The following is a 22,052-nucleotide window of genomic DNA, read 5'->3' as shown; positions in this document are numbered from 1 at the left end:
CCATGAATCCCCAAAAAAGAGATGTCAGGTGAGAGATAAGTGTCTACCTTTGGTTCCCCTCTACCACCACCACCACTGACCTGACATTCAAGCCAATCTTGTCCTTGGCTGCCCTGCAGAAAGGAAGAACATGGTAGAAATCTACAGAGAAATGAAAAATGTACATTCTTGATTCCTGTCTTCTGAGCTTCTATGGGCCTGAATCCCAGTTTTAAGATCCATCTGAGGAGTTTTCATGGGTCATTTGGTCACACTTGATTTTTGCATTATTTCCTGACTCTGGTCTTGATCTTGTGGATGACAGGACTCAACCATACCTGATACAGTCAATATACCCCACTCTGCCATGGGACTAGGAGAGTAAATTATCTGCTCCGCTTTGCAGTTGAGGAATCTGCCACACCATGAGGACACTTGGACAGTTATGGAAAGGCCTGCATGGGGAGGAACTGAGGCCTCCAGCCAATAACCAGAGAACTGAGGCCTGCCAGCGACTACCCCCATGGAGTCTTCCAGTGACTGTATTCCTGCTGACAGCCTGACTGAAACCTCATGAAAGACTTCTCTACCAGCCAGAACTACACAATCAGGGCTGCGTTGTGTCCATAATGGGACCTAGATACTTTTGTCCTTATTAGCCCTTTATTCCATAAAGAAAAAAAAAAAAGAATGAATCTTACTTGTTGTAAGAAGGACATTGTACTGACAAACACTGTGGCCCTCAGCACTGAGCTTACAGCCCTTAATGGATAATTTGGCCCTGCAACCAGTTGAGTTGCTCCCAGACTACTGACCCACAGAAACTATGAGATAATAAATGATTGTTGTCTTAAGTTGCAAAGTTTGGAGGCAATTTTTTATGCACGAACAGGTCACTAACATTGCACTATTATGAATTTTCCTCTACATGGTTTTATGTACATGTGTACATGTTCCTGTTGAGTATAGACTTAGGCATGAAATTCCTAGATGAAAGGTAGGTATGCGTTTCACTTTACTGCCATACAGTTGTCAAAACTGGTTGAATCAATCTACTCTCCTGCTATCACTGTGAGAGAGATTGGATGCACTGTATCTTCATTGGCATTTCCATTGCAGTCTTCCTATCTTTCCTATCTTTTTCCTATCTTTTCCTATCTTTTCCATTGCAGTCATTCCAGTCAGTGTAACATCTGCTTTTAAAGTATCTATTTGGGAAAGAGGATATGATGCTAGAATTTCGTCTGCAAATGGGCAAAGCCTCAAGTTCAGAGAAGGGTTTAGAATAGAAAACTCACATTTAGTTTGGACTTTGAAGAAGCAAAGCAGAAAGAAATAAAATCTCAGGTAAGTTCTCTGGAAACCAGGAAAACAGACTAGAGACTGGGAATTTAATTCAAGATCCTAACAGATGCATTTATCAAGCTTTCACTAAGCACCACATATCAGGCTGAGCTTCACATGGAATATCTAATTTGGTCTTCACAACAACCCAATGAAGTAGATACCATTATTATCTTCATTTTATAGCTAAGGAAACTGAGTCACCAATTAAGCCAACTAATTGACACCACACCACTAGTAAACAGTAACCTGAGTTGGAAATCTAGAACTCACTCACTTACCCATTAGAGGTATCCTGCCTGGCCCACACTAAATTTCAGAGGCCTGATTTTGGAATCAATGTCTAAAGTAGAAGATGAGCAACACAGGGTGAGGAGTCTGAGTTAAAGAGTGAGGTCAGTGATAGTCCCAAAAGTCCCAGGTGGAGCTAATCACTGAATTACCTGCCATCTTCAGGTGGGCCTTCTTAGGCCACCTCCATACATTTGCAGCATTTTTACAAATATCAAAACACTCTCTCCTATGAATGAACATGGGACTGACTCAGAATCCTAGCCACATCTTCTGCCACCATGTGCTTTCATTGTCAGCCTCTTTGAGTTTCTTGTGTGGGAAACAAGATCAGAATATGAGCCCACCTCAGTCTGTCAGTAGAGGCAACTGAAAGGAACTGCATAGCAGAAATATTGAACACACTTTGCAGGAAGGCTTCCTGTACATGGTGAGTTGTTTAGAGTAGAATAGGTAGAGGAGTTATCCAGGTGAGGGGCATTAGCAATTAAAAATGCTCCTAGAGAGGATACCATGAGGGAATAGTGAAAGGCCATAGAAAGACCTAGTCTTCAACCTTTCCACCTCACAGTGCAATTATAAGATAAGCTTGTTAAAGGAACTTATCAATTGCACAATTCTGATCAAGTAAAGGAGATAAACAAATCCAATATCCATAGAGCTCAAACTTAAAACCAGAGAATCACATGTTCAGGTTTAAATTAAACACAAACACTTCAATCTGTAGGCATTTGGGGATCATTAATAAAAAAACATTGTCCTAACAAAACTCTCATCATCTCCAACATTATCTCTCTGAAAACAGCACACACGATAGTTAATGTACCTGGAGTTAAAATCCAGATTAACCACTTACTTGCTGTGCCTCTCTGTACAAGTCAAGTATTGCTATGCCTTAGTTTCTTCATCAAAAAAAATGACAATAATAATGGTAATAATTTATAATATATAATGTAATAATAATGCAATAAGTGTTAATTAATAGATAAAGAGTGCTTATGTCAATGCCTGGTACTCAATATATTAGAATATTAGGTACTGTTACTATTGATCTAAAAAAAGAGCTGACCTATGCTTTGAGAGAGTCTGTGTGACACAAAGATATGAGAGCTACAAGAAAATTAGTTTAATGCACATATACATGGAAATGTCATAATAAAACTCTATGTATAGATATTTTTAAACAAACAAAAATGTCTTTTTTTCAAAAACAGAGGCCAGGAAGGTAAAACAGGTCCTTGGTGGGGTTGGTACCAGTGGGAGGGGGAGGATATAAGGAAAGGGCGTAGGAGTGGAAATATGGTGGAAATATTATGTACTCGTGTATGGAAATGGAAAAGTGAGACCTATTGAAACTATTCTAAGAATGGGGGAAAGGGGATAAAGGAGATTGATGGAGGAGTAAATTTAACTAAGATATATTGTACGCACTTTTGCAAATGTCACAATGTACCCCCAGTACAACAGTAATATGATAATAACAAAATAAAAAAGAAAATTAAGTGAGACAATAGAAAAACAGAAGTTTAACTCATGAGTGAGGCTGCAAAGACAGAGAGGAAAATGGGTTGACACAGAAATATGCATCAGTTCATATCTGTTAGGAACTGATACCTCCCAAATCCATGAACTTATTAATGTTTTGTTTTCTCAAATAGACATTATGTTCAGGATATCCATATTCACATTCACATATCTCAAAAATAACCTTGATGTTATAGAACTACCTGAAAGAGGGCTGACAAGCATCTGTATAGTGTTGGAGGTAGACATAGCCTTTCATTGCCTTACTCATTCCTTCCAGAAACTCTATGAAATGTTATCCTCATTTTCACACTAGGAAACTAAGGTTTGGAGACGTTAAATGGTTTGCTTTGATCAAATAATTTGTATGTGATAGAAAGAAGACTCACACTCAGATCCAGTTCTTTGGTTACAAACCCTTCATTCCACTCCATTTGGCAGCTGGCCCATTAACACAGGAAGCATAGGTTTCTATCAGATGCCCTCCTTTGAGGTTCTGTGTCTGTTAGTCTGTGTCTGCAGGTGAGGATATTTCACCAAATCTTGACATTGTTTATATCTATAGCCATGTACTTTCTTTTTTTTTGTTTTGGAGAGCTAGGGTTTGAACTCAGGGCTTCACATTTATAAACCGGTTTTTCTACTGCTTGAGCCACACCTTTAATCCCTAAAGCTATGTACTTTCTGATTATACCAGACATTTTTTCTATTATCATATTTTTATTGAGTTATGATTTACATACAGTACAATTCACCCTTTTTAGTGCACAGCTTGGAGTACTAAAAATGCATGCAGTCATACAGTAACCACAAAACTCAAGATTTAGAATATTCCTATTGTATACCAGACATTTTTTCAGAAGTTATAAAGTTATAGTTGTTAACTGAGATGTGCATTAGTACCTGAAATAAGTGTAGAGTTTTAAATCATTTAGAAAATAGAATGTGACCATGCAAAGTGCATTGCTTATACTCAACACTTGTTGCATTTGAAGTTTTTTTGTTGTTGTCGTGGTTGTTTTGGACTTTGGGGTTTTATGTTTTTAATAACAGAAGCTCATGCCTCAATAGAATTTGAGAGGCTGTCTTAACCCATGGTCTTCCAGTGCCTATCTGAACATGGGCTACATCAGACTCACCAAGGAACTGGATAAAGACCAGAATTCCCAGGTGCAGACTTCAGAGATTCTGACTCAATAGGATTGACGTGGGATCCAGGATCTGTGCTAAAAAAAACAAACAAAAAATGTCCCAGGAAATGCAAATTAATGCCTGCAATATAATATCATTTTGTTTCTTAATAGACTTATAATATGCTGGGCACTGGTGGCTCATGCCTATAATCCTAGCTACTCAGAAAGCAGAGATCTGGAGGATCATAGATCAAAGCCAGCCTAGGCAAATAGTTCACAAAGCCCTATTTTGAAAATACCCATCACAAAAAAGGGGCTGGTGGAGTGGTTTGAGGTGTAGGTCCTGAGTTCAAACTCCAGTACTGCAAAAAAAATAATAAACTAGAAGATTGATGAATACAGTGTTGGTAAGGGCAGAGGATCAGTTCACATGGCCATGTTTTCTTAAAATTTAAGTGTTCTTCTTCTTTTTTCACTTATGAAAATTTATCTAAAAGATATAAATGGAATAAAACTGTAAGAATATTTATTTGTACATTGCTAACGCTTATATACATACAAATAATTTTTAAAAGAATCATGATGCATCTGGATACTATGTAAGAAATAAAGGGAATAAAGAGGTTGGTACATGCTAATATTAATTTGGAAGAGTTTCTGCAGTATATTATGTGAAAAAGCAATTAATTAAACTAATATTTATCATAACAATGCCATTCTTGGAAACATGAGTTTTTTTAAACTAAGAAAAATATAGACGAACACATGGTGAGATATTGAGAGTATTTGCATCATTGGGGTGTTTCTTCAAGGAACAGGGTATCATATTTCTTTAGAGATTTATATATTGTTTGAATTATTATAATGATCAACAATTAACTGTAGCAGGATATAGATTGAAGGGCTGGGATGTGCTTCAAGCAGTAGATCAATCACTTGCCCAGCAAGCACAAGACCCTGAGTTTAAACTCTAGTACTGTCAAAAAAGAAAAAAGAAACGTAGATTGAGATGGGAAAATAAAGTGATACTTGATCAGACATTAACTATACAAAGCTTCTAAATGCTTTTGGTATGTATCGGTATTAGAGAGCTGTTGACTCAGTTCCCTTTGGACAGAGTTCTTTTCCAGTCATTCATTCACTCATTTGCTCATTTGCCCAAACTTTGCTGAGCATGTAAAATGTGCTATGCATATTTAGGTACTAGAAATTCGAATAGTAAAAAGATAGCATTGTAACTAAATTTATATATGAGCCCAACTAAGATAGCTCAGATACAAACTTTCTACAGAACAATATGAACCTATAGATCCAATTTCTCACTGTATTAACCAGCATGGTTGCCTGGAATAGAACAGAAACAAAATGCCTATGGTAATTTGGATTTAATATTTGTAAGAGTCTTGAGCATAAAATAATGGGAGTATAGCTTACTCTCTACTGGTTTCTCCACCCTTTTCAAGCTAGTCACAAATTTTTATGGGCCATAGCCTTATGTGTGTTTTGGTATTTTTCCATTCATTGTGGTACAACATTGGCAAATGAATGTATCAATACTGATTGAAACTATCCCCTATCTAGCCACTCAGGAGGCAGCTGCATCCTAAAGATATCCTATGCCTAGGAGCCCTGAAGAGTGGCTGATCAGGGCTTGGAAAGCCCTTTGTTTTTTTTCAAACATGAATGGATCATCCAGTGTTAGATGTGACACCTACTGCTTTCATGTCCTCAAACATTTGCATCAGGAAGTGTAGATCATGTCCAAAAGAAATAGAATAACACTTTTGCTTCATCTCAGTCTCCTATTGAGAAAAACAAACATGATTTTCCATTTCAAGTTCAACTACAAGATGGATTGTTCCTTGTTTTGCTTGACTAGAATACTTATGGGGGTTCCAACACTGACAGCCTGCTGGCCATAAATCAGTCATGATCATATTGTTGTACAAACACAGAAAAAACAATAGGAAAGGGGGATGGGGAGAGCCAGAAAAACTGAAGAAGGCAGGACTGTGATCTTAAGTATTTCAAGTGCCCAGGCTATTTCTAGAGCACATTACCCTTTGGTATAGAGTGGTTAGTCTGGAGAGAGAAGCATTTGGAGGCAGGATTTGTGTTGCTACACTCCTCTGCAACTAGGCTCTATAATAAAAGTGCTTGCATCAGAGGAAGGCTGACAACACATTTTAGCACTTTCACAGTTCTAACTTAATCATGGCAGGAGGATTCACTGCCACTGGAGGAACAAGTTGCGTCACTAGGAACATCTGACTCCAGGATCCAGTGTCAATCACTTTGCCTAAGGTCATTAAAAAATGCTAGGGTGTCCCCTTACAATTTAAAGGCTTTACCCAAGTGACAATTAAGAGGAAACATGTAGCATGGTAAATAATTGAGCAGGTGGATTATAGAAATGCCTTTGTGAGCAAAACAAGAATGATTGACAATTATAAATCCAGGCTCTTTGACTCCTCTTCTTTTATTGCCTGTGGTTCTAATTAGTTGAAACGCTCTTTTTATTTACCTTGCCTTTCTTAGCTGTACAAAGTCTCTCTGGCTGTAAGAAGTCACTTGTCTGTGGACTCAGAGAAGCTCTAGAGAAAGGTGAAGTTCCCAAGAACAATGTTCAAGGAACCCCTGCCAGTGACTAATGTTACAGGGATTGCCCACTTAGCAGAATAATATCCAGGACAAGCTCTGGAGATCAAATGGCAAGTCCATCTGCTCATATGATTTAAGAAACACCCTGTTTTACTCACTGGTGCCAAAACATCTGTGAAGCACAATTTCTATGTCACCTTTTTATCCAGGGTCTCAAATTTTGGGTTTTGAGCTTGTTTTCCTCCTAGACCAACAATAAATTTTAAGTCAAAAAAAAAAAAAAACAAGCAACAATACTAAGTTACTGGGTCATTCATAGCAAGCCAACCAACCTGATTTATAGATGCACTGAGAAATACTTAGCTCCAGAGAGTTCTAAATTCGTAATTGCTCACTGATAGATGGTTTTTTTCCCCCAGAGAGAGAGAGAGAGAGAGGCCGAGAGACCAAGAGAGAAGAGAAAAGAAGAGAAGAGAAGAAAAGAGAAGAGAAGAGAGGAAGAGGAGAAATAAAAACAAAAAGAACAAACACAGAGACTTTCACAAACAAGCCACTATTCTGGTTTCTATTTTCAGCCCAGTGGTGGTATTTGAGATCCCCAGTGAAAATTAAACCTTCGAAGTTGGAACTCCAGCTACCATGACAATTTTTAAATGGTTACGAAAGGAGTCTGAGCATTCAGCAGGGCAATGGCCAAGATTCTTGGGCCAGTCTATGGACAGTACTTAAGACTCACCAAGCAGGTAGACACTTGTTTCACTAAGTTAGGCCAAGAAAAACAATGTAATTGAAACAATAAGAAAGGCAGAAGACCCCATGGAATGATTCCCATATTCTAAAACAGAAAAATGAACCACATTAGAAATGTTTGGAGGCAGAATTTCTTGGGGAAAAAAACCCCAATTTCTTAAAAAAAAATTATTAAGGAAAAATTCAAAACATATTGTAAAACAAGGGAGAAGAGTATCACAAAGCCCATGATACCCATCACTTACTTTGACAGTCAACACATGTTCTGTCTTGCTTTGATTTCACCCAACCCCAGCTCCCACTTTCCACCAGATTCTTTTGGAGCAAACCCCAGATAACCTGAAACGGATCATTTAAAAGGCAAACTTTTTTAAGATCTATGGCTTTGCTATACTATAGTTAGTAAAGTTACACACTACATATAGAAGACCAATTAGGATCATTTAAGTAGATATTTTAAAAAGAGTTGAAACACTCTTCTTCTGAACTTTTACACTAATTAAAAATCCATTTCTTGGTGGTGCTGTCTGATGGTCAAATAGTGGGTATACACAGATAAACAGCACTCCTGTAGTTTTGCAGGAGGAAGAGATTTGGAGAACCAAGAGTAGAGTGGAGACAGTGTAATTGGGAAGGGTGCTGACCCCAGGAAAGGGTGCAAAATCCATGGTGAGATTACAGGGGTACTGGGAACATGGAGATCAGAGAGCTTCTGCCAGTTACTACGGTTGCTACGTGGTGTGCAGCCAAGGTTGCTCTTTGATCTTCATCCTTCAGACCATATTATTAATCTCCCCAGAGGGCTGCCCTTTCCCTCTTCACACACTCAATCCAATCCGGAATCACAAAAGGGCAAAGAAGGTTAGGAGTGGCCATCTAAACATATTTACTTCCCCAGGCACTCTTGCTGCTAGTGCCTACTTTCTCATCTGTAGAGTGAAATGCGGGCAAAGATGTTCAAAACACAGTGGAAGTCCATGTTCAAGTGTAAAAATACAGTCTAGCAAAGACATAAATTATAGTGCTGCTTAAAAAATTTTGGGTTTAAGAATGTAATGATGAAGCCCAGGGTTACTCCTTTGCAGCACTTAACTTCCCCAACCCATTTAATTATATTTTGATAAATGCAAACTAAGTCATATATGTTTTAGGATTGATTGCAAACATTCTAAATGCTCAAGGGGGAAACAAATTAAGCAATAAATGGTCAGTGGGCTCAAAAAGTTATCAATGTAACAAGGGTCTTAAGACAAGTACACACTGGCTATTTAGCCACAATTTTAAAATTTTAAGAAAAAAACCCAAATATGATGATGAAAAATGTTATCAACAAGATGTAATGAAGCCTCAGAGTAAAGAAATACTTCTTATGAATGGGAGTTGGGAAATTAATCTTGAAAGGTTTTTTTGGAAGAGGCAGCTTTGGACAGGATCTTGAAGCTGAAGCAGGATTTCAGTTGGTGAAATTGGGTTTGACTGGAAGGAAATTCCACCAGGAGAAAGAGAAAGCTACAGAAAAAGGAAGCGTATGAGAATAGGTAGAACATGTACAGGGAAATGCATGTCACCCATGTTGGTGGCAGTATAAGTTATCATTAGGGATGAGAAGGAGAATAGGACTTAAAAGACAAGTTGATTGCATAAAGGCAAGTTGATTGCATCAAGGCAAATAAAGAAGGATCTCTGAAGAGTTAAAGGCATGCAATATAGAGCAAGATCACCTGGATCCTCGTTCTGACCCTGAGCTGAGTAATGTTGGACTTTGATTTATAAAATCAGGATAGGAACAGTGCTCATGTCTGGCCACTGTTGTTTTATTACCTCACCTGTGGGGTGTAACACAGTCTCCCAGGTTGTGTAGGAGAGCTAAGGCCATGAGGCTTCGTGTGTTGGGGCAGGGGTAGAGAACTGTTACTCCATCTACGTACTGTACCCTTAGGTGAGGTGATCACAGACAGCTCTGAAGCCCCAAGCCTCTCATGACAAATGGGAGATTCTTCTGGAATTCTGCTTTTCTGGTGCTGCCAGTACTGCAGAGCCTTTCCTGGATAGAAGGTGTGTTTGTGATCCAGGAAGTCTCAATGGGCAGCTGTGTTTTATGCAGATTTTCCTGGGAGGGCCACCTGCAGGTCAATGGCTGGAAAGAGACCTATATTCTGAGAAGTTATGGCAAGATCTCATTCGAAGTCTGTTTGCTTTATACCACAGACAACCTTGCCTTCCTTACACATCCCACTTCCAGGGGCCAGGGGCACTTTCCATTTGAAAAGGTCTCCAATGAGGAAAGAAATGGAGTTGGGGAATGTGTGTCCTGCTTGCTGTGTCCTGACAACATTGGGATGGATGGTCCACCTCTGCTCCCTCCCCTTTCCAGGTTATAAGATCCTTTCCTACTGGAAGGGGTGGAGTGAGAACTGACTTAATGTTTAATGGGTCACAACTGGTGTCTCTTCCTTCCTGAAAGACCTGGCAGCATCACTCCTGCCATGTGATTAGAAAGCAAGCATTCACAAGGATACTTATGTAATTAGGGAATGAGCCTGGTCTAAGAGGCAAGCATTACAGGACTCATTAAAAACCCAATAGAAAAAAAACCCAGAGGACCAAGTTATGAAGTAGTGCTGGAAAATATACATGGAATGGTTTTTATCCACAACACTATTAATATTTGGGGCAATTTTTTAAACCATCATCAAACAAAATTGGCAGGTTTTTATCATTATCAACTTTCCTGTGAAAGATTCTGTCCACTTCTTCTACCTGATGGTATTCCATGCGGATCATTGCATTGTCTGGTTTTGTCAAATTGTGGTCCATGAGGTCATTTAATTACAAATTCCCTAGGGTACTTCTTAAAAATTTAGATTTCTGAATTCCACCTTAGGTTTGTGGCATCAGGATTTCTAGGGGGTGTGACCTCAGAATCTGAGTTTAAGTATCTCTTAATAGGAGTTCAAGCCTATTATATTTATAAATTATAATTAATTCCATGTGCCTATCATTTATCTTAATAATTCAACTCATGGACAATCCAACTGGATTAATGGCCCCACCTCTGAGTATTTTGTAGCAAAACCCCAATCTCACTTCTATAAATATTTCAATGTGTATCTCTAAATGACAAAACTTTAAAAAAAAGTTATCATACCTTTAAAATTATTGACATTTCTTTTATATAAAATATTGAGTCAATGTTCAAATTTCTCAGGGTGTCTCACAATTTTTGTTAATTTATCTATTTTTAGCTGCCACATAAAATTGTATATACTTGTGGCACAACATGATATTTTGTTACATATGTACATTGTGTAATGTTCAAATCATAGTAAATTTATATATCTACTCAAACATTTGTCATTTCATTTTGGTGAAAGCATTCAAATTCTTCTCTTATAGATTTTTAAAATATTATCAGTACCTATAATCGTGCCATTGTATAACCATCTTATATTTTTGAATAAAAATCAAATAACTTCTCTACATGGTAGTTTACTGATAAATCTCTTATCTGTTTTATCCCTACTCCACCTCTTTGCGTCTGAATTGTTGAAGAAACTGGGTTGTTTGTCCTGTAGAATTCTTGTAGTCTATATTTTGCTGTTTATAACCTGTGGTATCATTTAATATGTCCTTTTGATCCCTGTATTTCCTTTAATTTATAGACTAACTTTGTAACTTATCACATGTCATTTCATTATTAAATTACCAGCTGTTAAATGTAAAACTTTGATCAGATTAGGATTTAATTTTTGGCAAGTATAGAGGTAGTATGAATTATCAAGAACTTCCATCTGGGGCATTAAATAACCAGCTATCTTTTTGTAATATTAGTAGCTATTGATAACCCTTGATCAGCTCCATGAAGTCATTGGGGACTATGGGTCTTTATTTTTAAGGCAATCCAGGTAAGTTTAACACACTTTGAAGCTCTAAGATTCTGTTCTAGTCCTTCTTGCATACTGCTGGTAGTGTTGTACAAAACAGCAAGTATGTCCTTGTCCTTCAAGAAACCATTCTAATGACATCAGATTGAGGCTACAGAAGACTATCCATTGGCACTTGGGAGGACTATATAGTCAGGCCTTGGTGTCTGTAGGGGATTGACTCCAGGATCTGCCACAGACACCAAAATCTACAGACACTCCAGTCCCTTATATAAAATAGCATAACATTTGTATGTACCCTATACATGTCCTCTCATGTACTGTAAGTCATCTTTAGGTAACTTATGATACCTACTGCAATATAAATGTAATGTAAATAGTTGTTATATTGTGTTACTTTGGGAACTATGACAAGGAAAAAAGTCTGTACATGTTAAGTGCAGAAATAGGAAAATAACTGTAACATTTTCTTTATTGTGAACTTTTTCCTTAAATACGTAATTAATATAATTAATATATGACATATGGATTCATCATAATGCTTCCTAAAATCAATAAGTAAGTGTACATATGTTTGGGGGTGGAGACAGCTCAAAAATTTTAGTTGGTGGGAGACATGATCAAAAGATATAGAGGCAATGGTCCAGGTGATGAAGCCTAGGTGACAGAGCCCACATTTCTGAACCTGTCGGACAAAAATCTCCTCCTCTGATTATACTCCACACGGTGGTCTTTCCCTCACATGAAACTCCAGCTGTTCCTCAGTGCCTCCATGTTCTTTCAGGCCTCTTCATCATTTCTCATGTTTACACTGTGCCTTCAGCATAATTTTTGTATTTAATTCTCCAGAAAGCAAAATTAATTTTAATGATGAGAACCAGGTGGACAGCAAATGGAAGGGCATTCTAGGCAAAAGGAATAGCCAAGTGGACTCTGCAGTATGAAAATTGCTTAGACGGCTGTGTCAGAAATCACACTGCCTTGAGTTTTGCTGATAATTGCAGTTGCTGCTTCTGAAGAGGAGATTCCAAGATGGCGGCTAGAGGGAGGAAGCAGAAAGCATGCTTCCTAAAGTAAAATCTTGGAGAGACGCTGGAGATACACCTTACAGGAAAAATCACCAAGAAGAGGCAAAACTTTGACTCCTCCACACCCCCAGCCCATGCATAGCATCCCCACTTCACGTTAAACGGAGAAACCAGGAGGGCCCCCGGGCCACTGCCAGATGCCAGCACCCAGAAGGCTTGGAAGATGTGGACCACAAGGTGAGCTAAGCAGTACACAGTACTCCCACAGACAACCCTGGGCCAGATCAGCATAGCCCCCTGGACAGACCAACCCCCACCCAGGGAAAAAAGGAAAAAAAACTGAATGATCAGCAATAACAACAAAAAAGACATGTAGCAAAGAGGACAGGGTGCCCTGAGTGCCGAAGAGGGGGGGAGGGGAATCCCTCATGGAACTGTAAATAAACAAGCTGGATGGAGAAGGCAGGAGTGGCAGCACAGGCCCAGCAACCAGGAGCGGGAAAGCTTGCAAAAGTGGTGGTGGGAGGAAAACTCCACAGGACAGGGGGGCAGATCCACTTCATATGTGAACTGTAAATAAACATGCCAGCCTGAGAAAGCGGGTGCAGTGTCACATGCTTGGAAAGCGGAAAGCTTGTAGCAGTGGCGGTCGTGCCCAGGAGAACTCTAAGTAAACAAAGCTTGAGGGGCCAGGTGAGTGTTAAGCTCACTCCTGAGATCTGCATAAATAAAGCCTCCAGCAACAGCAGGCTGACAGCAGCGGGCAGGTGAGCCGCAGCCTCAGATAGCCATTCACAGAACTGTCTCCAGACTCTTTTTTTTTCTCTCCCTTCCTTTGATGAGACAACAAACGTACTACACCTGCATGCTGAAAAACTTACTGAAACTGTATTGCATTTGAACTTGGGACACTTTGTGGTGTTTTTTTTTTTTGGTTGGTTTGGTTTGTTTTTTTTTTTCCCCTTTGATGAGACAACGTCAGAACTACTTCTGAAACACCATCTCCAGGATTGGAGGCTGAAGGACTAACACCAAAATTATTAAGACTGAAACTTTATTGCATTTGAACTTGGAGATTTTTTTTTTCAATCCTCTCTCTGTCTCTCTAATGTTTGTTTAGCTTACTGTCGATTAGTACACTATCTCTCCCTGTTTATATCTTTGAAACTTTTGTTTGTTTTTTTTACTTGTTTGTTTATTTGTTTTTACCTTTTTCTTTAACTTCTTTGCTTTCCCTCTCTCTCACACTTCCATTCTAAATATCACCATTGTTATTGTTACAAGCTAGAAAATACTTAATTGCACACAGTACAGGGACAATAACAACACCAAGGGAAATGACAGAAAGACAGAAAAAACAGGGAAACCAGTTTCCCCACAGCAAAAAATTAGTACAGGAACCAGAGGGAAATGAAGAAAACATATACTCAGATCCAGACTCCAACAAAATGAAGATAAACTATGCCAAAGAACCCAATGAAGCCCACAAGAATAATATAAAAGAAGAAATACTACAGGTAATCAATGAGACTTTTATAGAGATGATACTGGATATGGTCAACCAAAATGTACAGGAGACACTCAAGAAATTCCAAGACAACAAAAATAGAGAATTTGAAAAAGCACAAGAAGAAATAAAAGAAACCATAGAAGCACTGTATAAACACCAAAGTGAAACAAAGGACACAATTAATAAAGAGATAAATGAACTCAAGATGAAAATAGACAACATTAAACAGGAAGAGACTCAGGATATGGAAAAACCTCAGAAAAAAGAATGAAACAGAATTGCAAAACTAAATGGAAGGCCAATCCAGCAGAATAGAACAAACAGAAGACAGAATCTCAGAACTTGAAGATGAAATGGTAATTAAAGGAAAAACCGAAGAACTATTAATTAAACAACTCAAGACCTGTGAAAAGAAAATGCAAGAACTCACTGACTCCATCAAAAGACCAAACATGAGAATCATGGGCATCGACAAAGGAAAAGAGGTGCAAGTAAGTAAAGGGAATGCATAATATATTCAACAAAATAATAACAGAAAATTTCCCAAATCTAGAGAAAGCTATTCCCATACAGATGCAAGAGGCATCCAGAACACCAAACAGACCAGATCAAAATAGAACTATCCCATGACATATCATCATTAAAACAACAAATACAGAGACATTCTTCTCAGCAGCCCATCGAACCCTCTCCATAATAGATCATATCCTAGGGCACAAAGTAAGCCTCAACAAATATAAGAAAATAGAAATTATACCATGTATTCTATCCAATCACAATGCAATAAAACTAGAACTCAACAACAAAAGTAAAGACAAAAAAACAAGCAAACAGCTGGAAACTGAATAACTCATTGCTTAATGAACAATCGGTCATTGATGAAATAAAAGAGGAAATTAAAAAGTTCCTGGAAGTCAATGAAAATGAAAACACAGCCTACCGGAACCTATGGGACACAGCTAAGGCAGTCCTGAGAGGAAAGTTTATAGCCATGAGTGCATATATGAAAAAGACTGAAAGATCCCAAATCAATGACCTAATGATACATCTCAAACTCCCAGAAAAACAAGAACAAGCTAAACCCAAAACAAATAGAAGGAGAGAAATAATAAAAATAGGAGCTGAAATCAATGAAATAGATACCAAAAAAACCATACAAAGAATTAATGAAACAAAAAGTTGGTTCTTTGAAAAGATAAAGATCGACAGACCCCTGGCAAACCTGACTAAAATGAGGAGAGAAAAAACTCCAATCAGTAGAATCAGGAATGCAAAAGGGGAGATAACAACAAACACCATAGAAGTCCTGGAAATCATCAGAGACTACTTCAAGAACCTATATTCAAATAAATTAGAAAATCTTAAAGAAATGGACAGATTTCTAGATACATATGATCATCTAAAACTGAACCAAGAGGATATTAATGACCTGAACAGATCTATAACACAAAATGAAATTGAAGCAGCAATCAAGAGTCTCCCCAAAAAAGAAAAGTCCAGGACCTGATGGATTCCCTGCTGAATTCTGTCAGATCTTTAAAGAAGAACTGATACCAACCCTCCTTCAACTGTTCCACGAAATAGAAAGGGAAGGAAAACTGCCTAATACATTTGATGAAGCCAGTATTACACTTATCCCAAAACCAGGCAAAGACACCTCCAAAAAGGAGAACTATAGACCAATCTCCTTAATGAACATTGATGAAAAATCCTCAACAAAATAATGGCAAACCGAATTCAACAACACATCAAAAAGATTATTTGCCATGACCAAGTAGGCTTCATCCCAGGAATGCAGGGGTGGTTCAACATACGAAAATCAATAAACGTAATAAACCACATTAACAGAAGTAAAGACAAAAACCACTTGATCATCTCAATAGATGCAGAAAAAGCCTTTGATAAGATCCAACACCATTTCATGATAAAAGCTCTAAGAAAACTAGGAATAGAAAGAAAGTACCTCAACATTATAAAAGCTATATATGACAAACCTACAGCCAACATTATACTTAATGGAGAAAAACTGAAACCATTCCCTCTAAAATCAGGAACCAGACAAGGGTGCCCACTATCTCCACTCCTATTCAACATAGTACTGGAATTCCTAACCAGAGCAATTAGGCAAGAAGAAGGAACAAAAGGAATACAAATAGGTAAAGAAATGGTCAAAATATCCTTATTTGCAGATGATATGATCCTATACCTAAAAGACCCAAAAAATTCTACTCAAAAGCTCCTAAACACCATCAATAGCTATAGCAAGGTAGCAGGATATAAAATCAACATAGAAAAATCATTAGCATTTCTATACACTAACAATGAGCAAACGGAAAAAGAATGTATGAAAACAATTCCATTTACAATAGCCTCAAAAAAAATCAAATACCTAGGTGTAAACCTAACAAAGGATGTGAACAACCTCTACAAGGAAAACTATACACTTCTGAAGAAAGAGATTGAGGAAGACTATAGAAAGTGGAGAGATCTCCCATGCTCATGGATTGGTAGAATCAACATAGTAAAAATGTCTATACTCCCAAAAGTAATCTACATGTTTAATGCAATTCCCATCAAAATTCCAATGACATTCATTAAAGAGATTAAAAAATCTACCGTTAAATTTATATGGAAACACAAGAGGCCACGAATAGCCAAGGCAATACTCAGTCAAAAGAACAATGCTGGAGGTATCACGATACCTGACTTCAAACTATATTACAAGGCAGTAACAATAAAAACAGCATGGTACTGGCACAAAAACAGACATGAAGGCCAGTGGAACAGAATAGAGGACCCAGATATGAAGCCACACAGCTATAACCAACTTGTCTTTGACAAAGGTGCTAAAAATATATGATGGAGAAAAAAACAGCCTCTTTAACAAAAACTGCTGGGAAAACTGGTTAGCAGTCTGCAAAAAACTGAAAGTAGATCCATGTATATCACCCTATACCAATATTAACTCAAAATGGATCAAGGATCTTAATATCAGACTCCAAACTCTGAAGTTGGTATAGGAAAAAGTAAGAAATACTCTGGAATTAATAGGCATAGGCAAGAACTTTCTCAATGGAACCCCAGCAGCACAGCAACTAAGAGATAGCATAGATAAATGGGACTTCATAAAGCTAAAAAGCTTCTGCTCAACAAAAGAAATGGTCTCTAAACTGAAGAGAACACCCACAGAGTGGGAGAAAATATTTGCCAGCTACACATCAGACAAAGGACTGATAACCAGAATATATAGGGAACTTAAAAAACTAAATTCTCCCAAAATTAATGAACCAATAAAGAAATGGGCAAGTGAATTAACAGAACTTTCTCAAAAGAAGAAATTCAAATGGCCAAAACACACATGAAAAAATGCTCACCATCTCTAGCAATAAAGGAAATGCAAATCAAAACCACGCTAAGATTCCACCTCACCCCTGTTAGAATAGCCAACATTAGCAACACCACTAACAACAGGTGTTGGCGAGGATGGAGGGAAAAAGGAACCCTCTTACACTGTTGGTGGGAATGTAAACTAGTACAACCACTCCAGAAAAAAATTTGGAGGCTACTTAAGCTAAACATTGATCTACCATATGATCGAGCAATACCACTCTTGGGGATATACCCAAAAGACCGTGACACAGGTTACTCCAGAGGCACTTGCACACCCATATTTATTGCAGCACTATTCACAATAGCCAAGTTATGGAAACAGCCAAGATGCCCCACTACTGACGAATGGATTAAGAAATGTGGCAGTTATACCCAATGGAATTTCATGCAGCCATGAAGAAGAACGAAATGTTATCATTTGCTGGTAAATGGATGAAATTGGAGAACATCATTTTGAGTGAGGTTAGCCTGGCCCAAAGGACCAAAAATCATGTTCTCCCTCATATGCGGACATTAGATCAAGGGCAAACACAACAAAGGGATTGGACTTTGATCACATGATAAAGCGAGAACACACAAGGAAGGTATGAGGATAGGTAAGACACCTCAAAAACTAGATAGCATTTGTTGCCCTCAATGCAGAGAAACTAAAGCAGATACTTTAAAGCAACTGAGGCCAACAGGAGAAGGGGACCAGGAACTAGAGAAAAGGTGAGATCAAAAAGAATTAACTTAGAAGGTAACACACAGGCACAGGAAACCAATGCGAGTCAACTCCCTGTATAGCTATCCTTATCTCAACCAGCAAAAACCCTTGGTCCCTCCTATTATTGCTTATACTCTCTCTTCAACAAAATTAGAGATAAGGGCAAAATATTTTCTGCCGGGTAGTAAGGGGTGAGGGGGGGTAAGGGAGGGGGTGGGGAAAAGGGTTGAGAAATGACCCAAACATTGTATGCACATATGAATAAAATAAAAATTAAAAAATTTTTAATGATGAAATATAAATTATGAAATTTAATTTTAAAAAAGAAAAACAAATTATGCAATTAGGGAAAATAAATTAGGAAATAAATCAGTGGAATGGAGAGAACATACATTCATTTCAATCATTAAGACAGTCATAATTCAATTTAGTTGTCATTTATATTTTTTCTTCATAAGTTGAGCACATACCAAGTAACAAAACTCCACAATATTAATTATTAGAATGACCATAACCTCTTATTCTCACCCATGTTCACTTCATCCTTTGTCATATGGCTACAACTCCATCATAGATATTTAAAGCCTTTCTATTTGCCCAATCTAGCAGCTTTCTCATTTTCAGCTTCTCCAATGTGTGGGCAGCAGCATTAAAGGAAAATTTTACAAGCATTTGGGAAGCTAAAACTAATGAGACCTTGAGACTAATCATTTGTGGGAAGGGAGGAAGAAGAAAGGATCACACATAGTACCTGAGTTTCTGACTTCAAAACTGATGAGTGGAGTGTCATTATTGTCTTTCTTAAAGACAGGGGTGCAATAGAGAAAGCTAGCAGGGTGGGTGGATGGAGTCAGGACTGTATATAGTGTTTATGCTTGGGCAGGCCTGGACTAGGATCCTCCTATTTATGTTGGCTGTGTAGCTGGAATGACTGGTGTGTGCCACTGCAGCCAGCTTTTATTGGTTGAGATGAAGTCTCACAAATGTTTTTTGCCCAGGCTATGCCTGCTGAGTAGCTGGAATCACATGCATGAGCCGCTGTGCCTGACTTGAGAAAGATTTTTGGTCTCAGGTTTTCTCCCACTAACAATGCCTGTACTACTATTCTTAAGATAATGCTATTACTTTAACAAAGATCTCAGTCAGTAAAGAAGAAAACAGAAAGACCCTGACTCCTACAATAACATTCCCAGAAGTTTCTTAAGTTTATGAAAGCATTGTTATAATAAACGGGAGTTTACAAGGGAGAAATCAACTTCATACTTGAATACAACCATTTCAAAAGAAAAAGTAAGAGACCAAGATAATTTAAGACCATCACAGGAGAAGCCCTCAGAAGTGTAATCTCTACTCCCTAGCCAGCCTGACTCTAGGATTCTGTGATAGGCATTTCTCTGTGTGAGTGCTGCTTTTAACTTCTGTATTCAGCCTTTGGATTGTAAATAACCTCACTCTTTTGAGATCCTCCACCCTTTTCCTGTTCCATCCCCATCTCTGTTCCAACCACAACAGCATAATTACTAAGACACAATAATTTACAATAATTTTGCTAAATCTCATTTATTCCCCTTAAAATAATACCCAAGGGAGAGAAAGGGAAAATAAATGAGATGATAGGGACTTTGACAAAACAGTGAAGGACGGACTTTAGTACTTTAACCATGGTCCCTTTTGATAAATTCTTATCAATGTGACATCCAGATATGCTTTCTTTTTCTTCCTAGTTTCCAAGAAAATAGATTTTGGTTCAAAGGCATATGCATTGCCTGTCTGCACACACATGTACTTATCTTCCTCCTCTCAAGAATAATCACTAGTACTTAAAAAAATCTGGTCTAGGGCCTTATTCAGAAAGTAAAACATTTTCTTATATAAAACCTAATCTTCGAAGACCCTATTGCAGAGGGAAGAATATTTTATATATGCATATATGAATCAATTGCTTTGGTCATCCTTTTTCTAAAGCTTGTCCAGAGGTAAGAGAGCTTATTAATCTCAGATCCAATTAATGACTCACTCCCTACCTGTGGATAGGGTGGAAGTGGTTTGGGATGAGAGATTGTTGGTTCTTCTGGTTCATTCCTTTTTAGTGTTAAAAAAAACACGAGGCTGATATGGTTTAGTATTTAACCATGCAGGAAGAATGAAAGTAAGTTATTTCAATACTGGCCAGGACCTTGGATAATATCATCTTATCCCCAAATAATTTCCCTTCAGGTCTGTGTGAAGCCTGAAGGTAGCTTCCTCAGCAGCTATGCTGATTCTTGGGAACTTTCTAAGGACTTCTGAAGAGGCCAAGCCAATTGGTGCCCGAGATTATAGAAGCAAGAGTAATGATTATTTAACATCTAATGAGAGCCCAAGACAAAATAGATGATGACCCTAGCCCATAGATTGATATTGACCTAAAGTCACCACTCCAATTTCCAGTTCTGGTAGAAGATTCATTGCTTAAAGTCCAATGGACCAAAACTATGGATTCAGCCTAGGTGTCCATCAATGGATGAATGGATAAAAGAGTATTATTCAGCCATAAATCAGGATGAATGTCTGTCACTTTCAGAAAAATGGATATAACTGGAAATCATCATGTTAAGCAGATAGCCAGACTGGGAAAGACAAGTATCATATGTTTTCTCTCATATGTGGAATCTAGATTAAAAAAAAATAGTGACAAGAACGCAAAATGGGACAATTGTTGGGAGAAACCAGTTGGAGGGGGAAGGGTGAACGGAGAAGATGAGGAAGGGTAAATATGAGCAAAGTATTTTCATAAATAAATCTGCATATATTAAAATAGAATAAAGAAACCCATTAAAATTGTTTTAAAAGGAGAAAGACAGTAAGAAAGAGTAATAGAGGGGAGGATTTGATCAAAGTTTACTATATGCATGAATAAAAATCACAGTGAAACCCTCTGTACAATTAATATAGACTAATTTTAAAAAGAGGGAAAGAAATTCAGTGGGTAAGGCCTATCCTGTTCTGGCTCTGCTTACCCAGAATTGGAAAGAGTACAACTCTCACTTCCCTGGCATTCGTGTCTTTTCCTGTGTCTCCTACCTCTGTCTTGACAGTATTTGCATATAACTCTATCTCATTCATCATTGGATAGGTTATCAGACAATCTCTCCATTTGTGTCTTTCTTGCTTACTTTGAGCCCCAGGAGAAGAGGGACTCACACTCTTCCCCCATACACACACACACACACACACACGCGCGCACGCACGCACGCACGCGCGCTCCTGATCCTTTTCCTCTCTGCATCAACACTGGGAAGCACAGATCTCATGAGCAGGGAGTGCTCTACTGAATGAAACATATAGTATGTGATGGCTTGGAGTTTGCTTTAAACTTTTCAGCCTGAGACAGTGGACAAGAAGTGTTTGCAGGATTGTGTTTGTCCTAGGAACTCACATGCTTACTCATGAAAAACAATGTCCATGAGAACATTTGGAAGATCAGACACTTTTGTGATCTCTAAGCCCTTTTCAAATGGAATAATTTCTCTAAATTTGATCTGACTCTAAATCATTCTGGATTATTGTGATCTTGTTTGCTTTCTCTCATCTCTCCTGGCTCATCAGATTACTAAATCACTCTGAGACTTTTCTTGCTAAAGTAGGCAAGCCCTCCTCACTCCAGGTTTCACACTGAACACATGCTGTCTTTTCAATTATGGATCATTAGTTTGGAAACTAAGATAGGAATTAATCATCTTTGTTCCTTTCAAGGGCCTTAAAAGCACTTGAAACTCTGGAGCCTGAGTGGGGTGTTGCTTATATTGACTGAAACAATCACAGGATCCAGACTGGAGACAGAAGGAAAAAAAAAAATTAAAAATCAGCCCTGTCCCATTCAGCTACCTCCCCATTCAGCCCAGGGTGGTGGGGGAGTTGGCTTAGTTTGTG

Source organism: Castor canadensis, chromosome 11 (assembly GCF_047511655.1).
Source record: "Castor canadensis chromosome 11, mCasCan1.hap1v2, whole genome shotgun sequence".
Lineage (NCBI taxonomy): Eukaryota > Metazoa > Chordata > Mammalia > Rodentia > Castoridae > Castor > Castor canadensis.
This window is presented reverse-complemented; position numbering follows the sequence as displayed.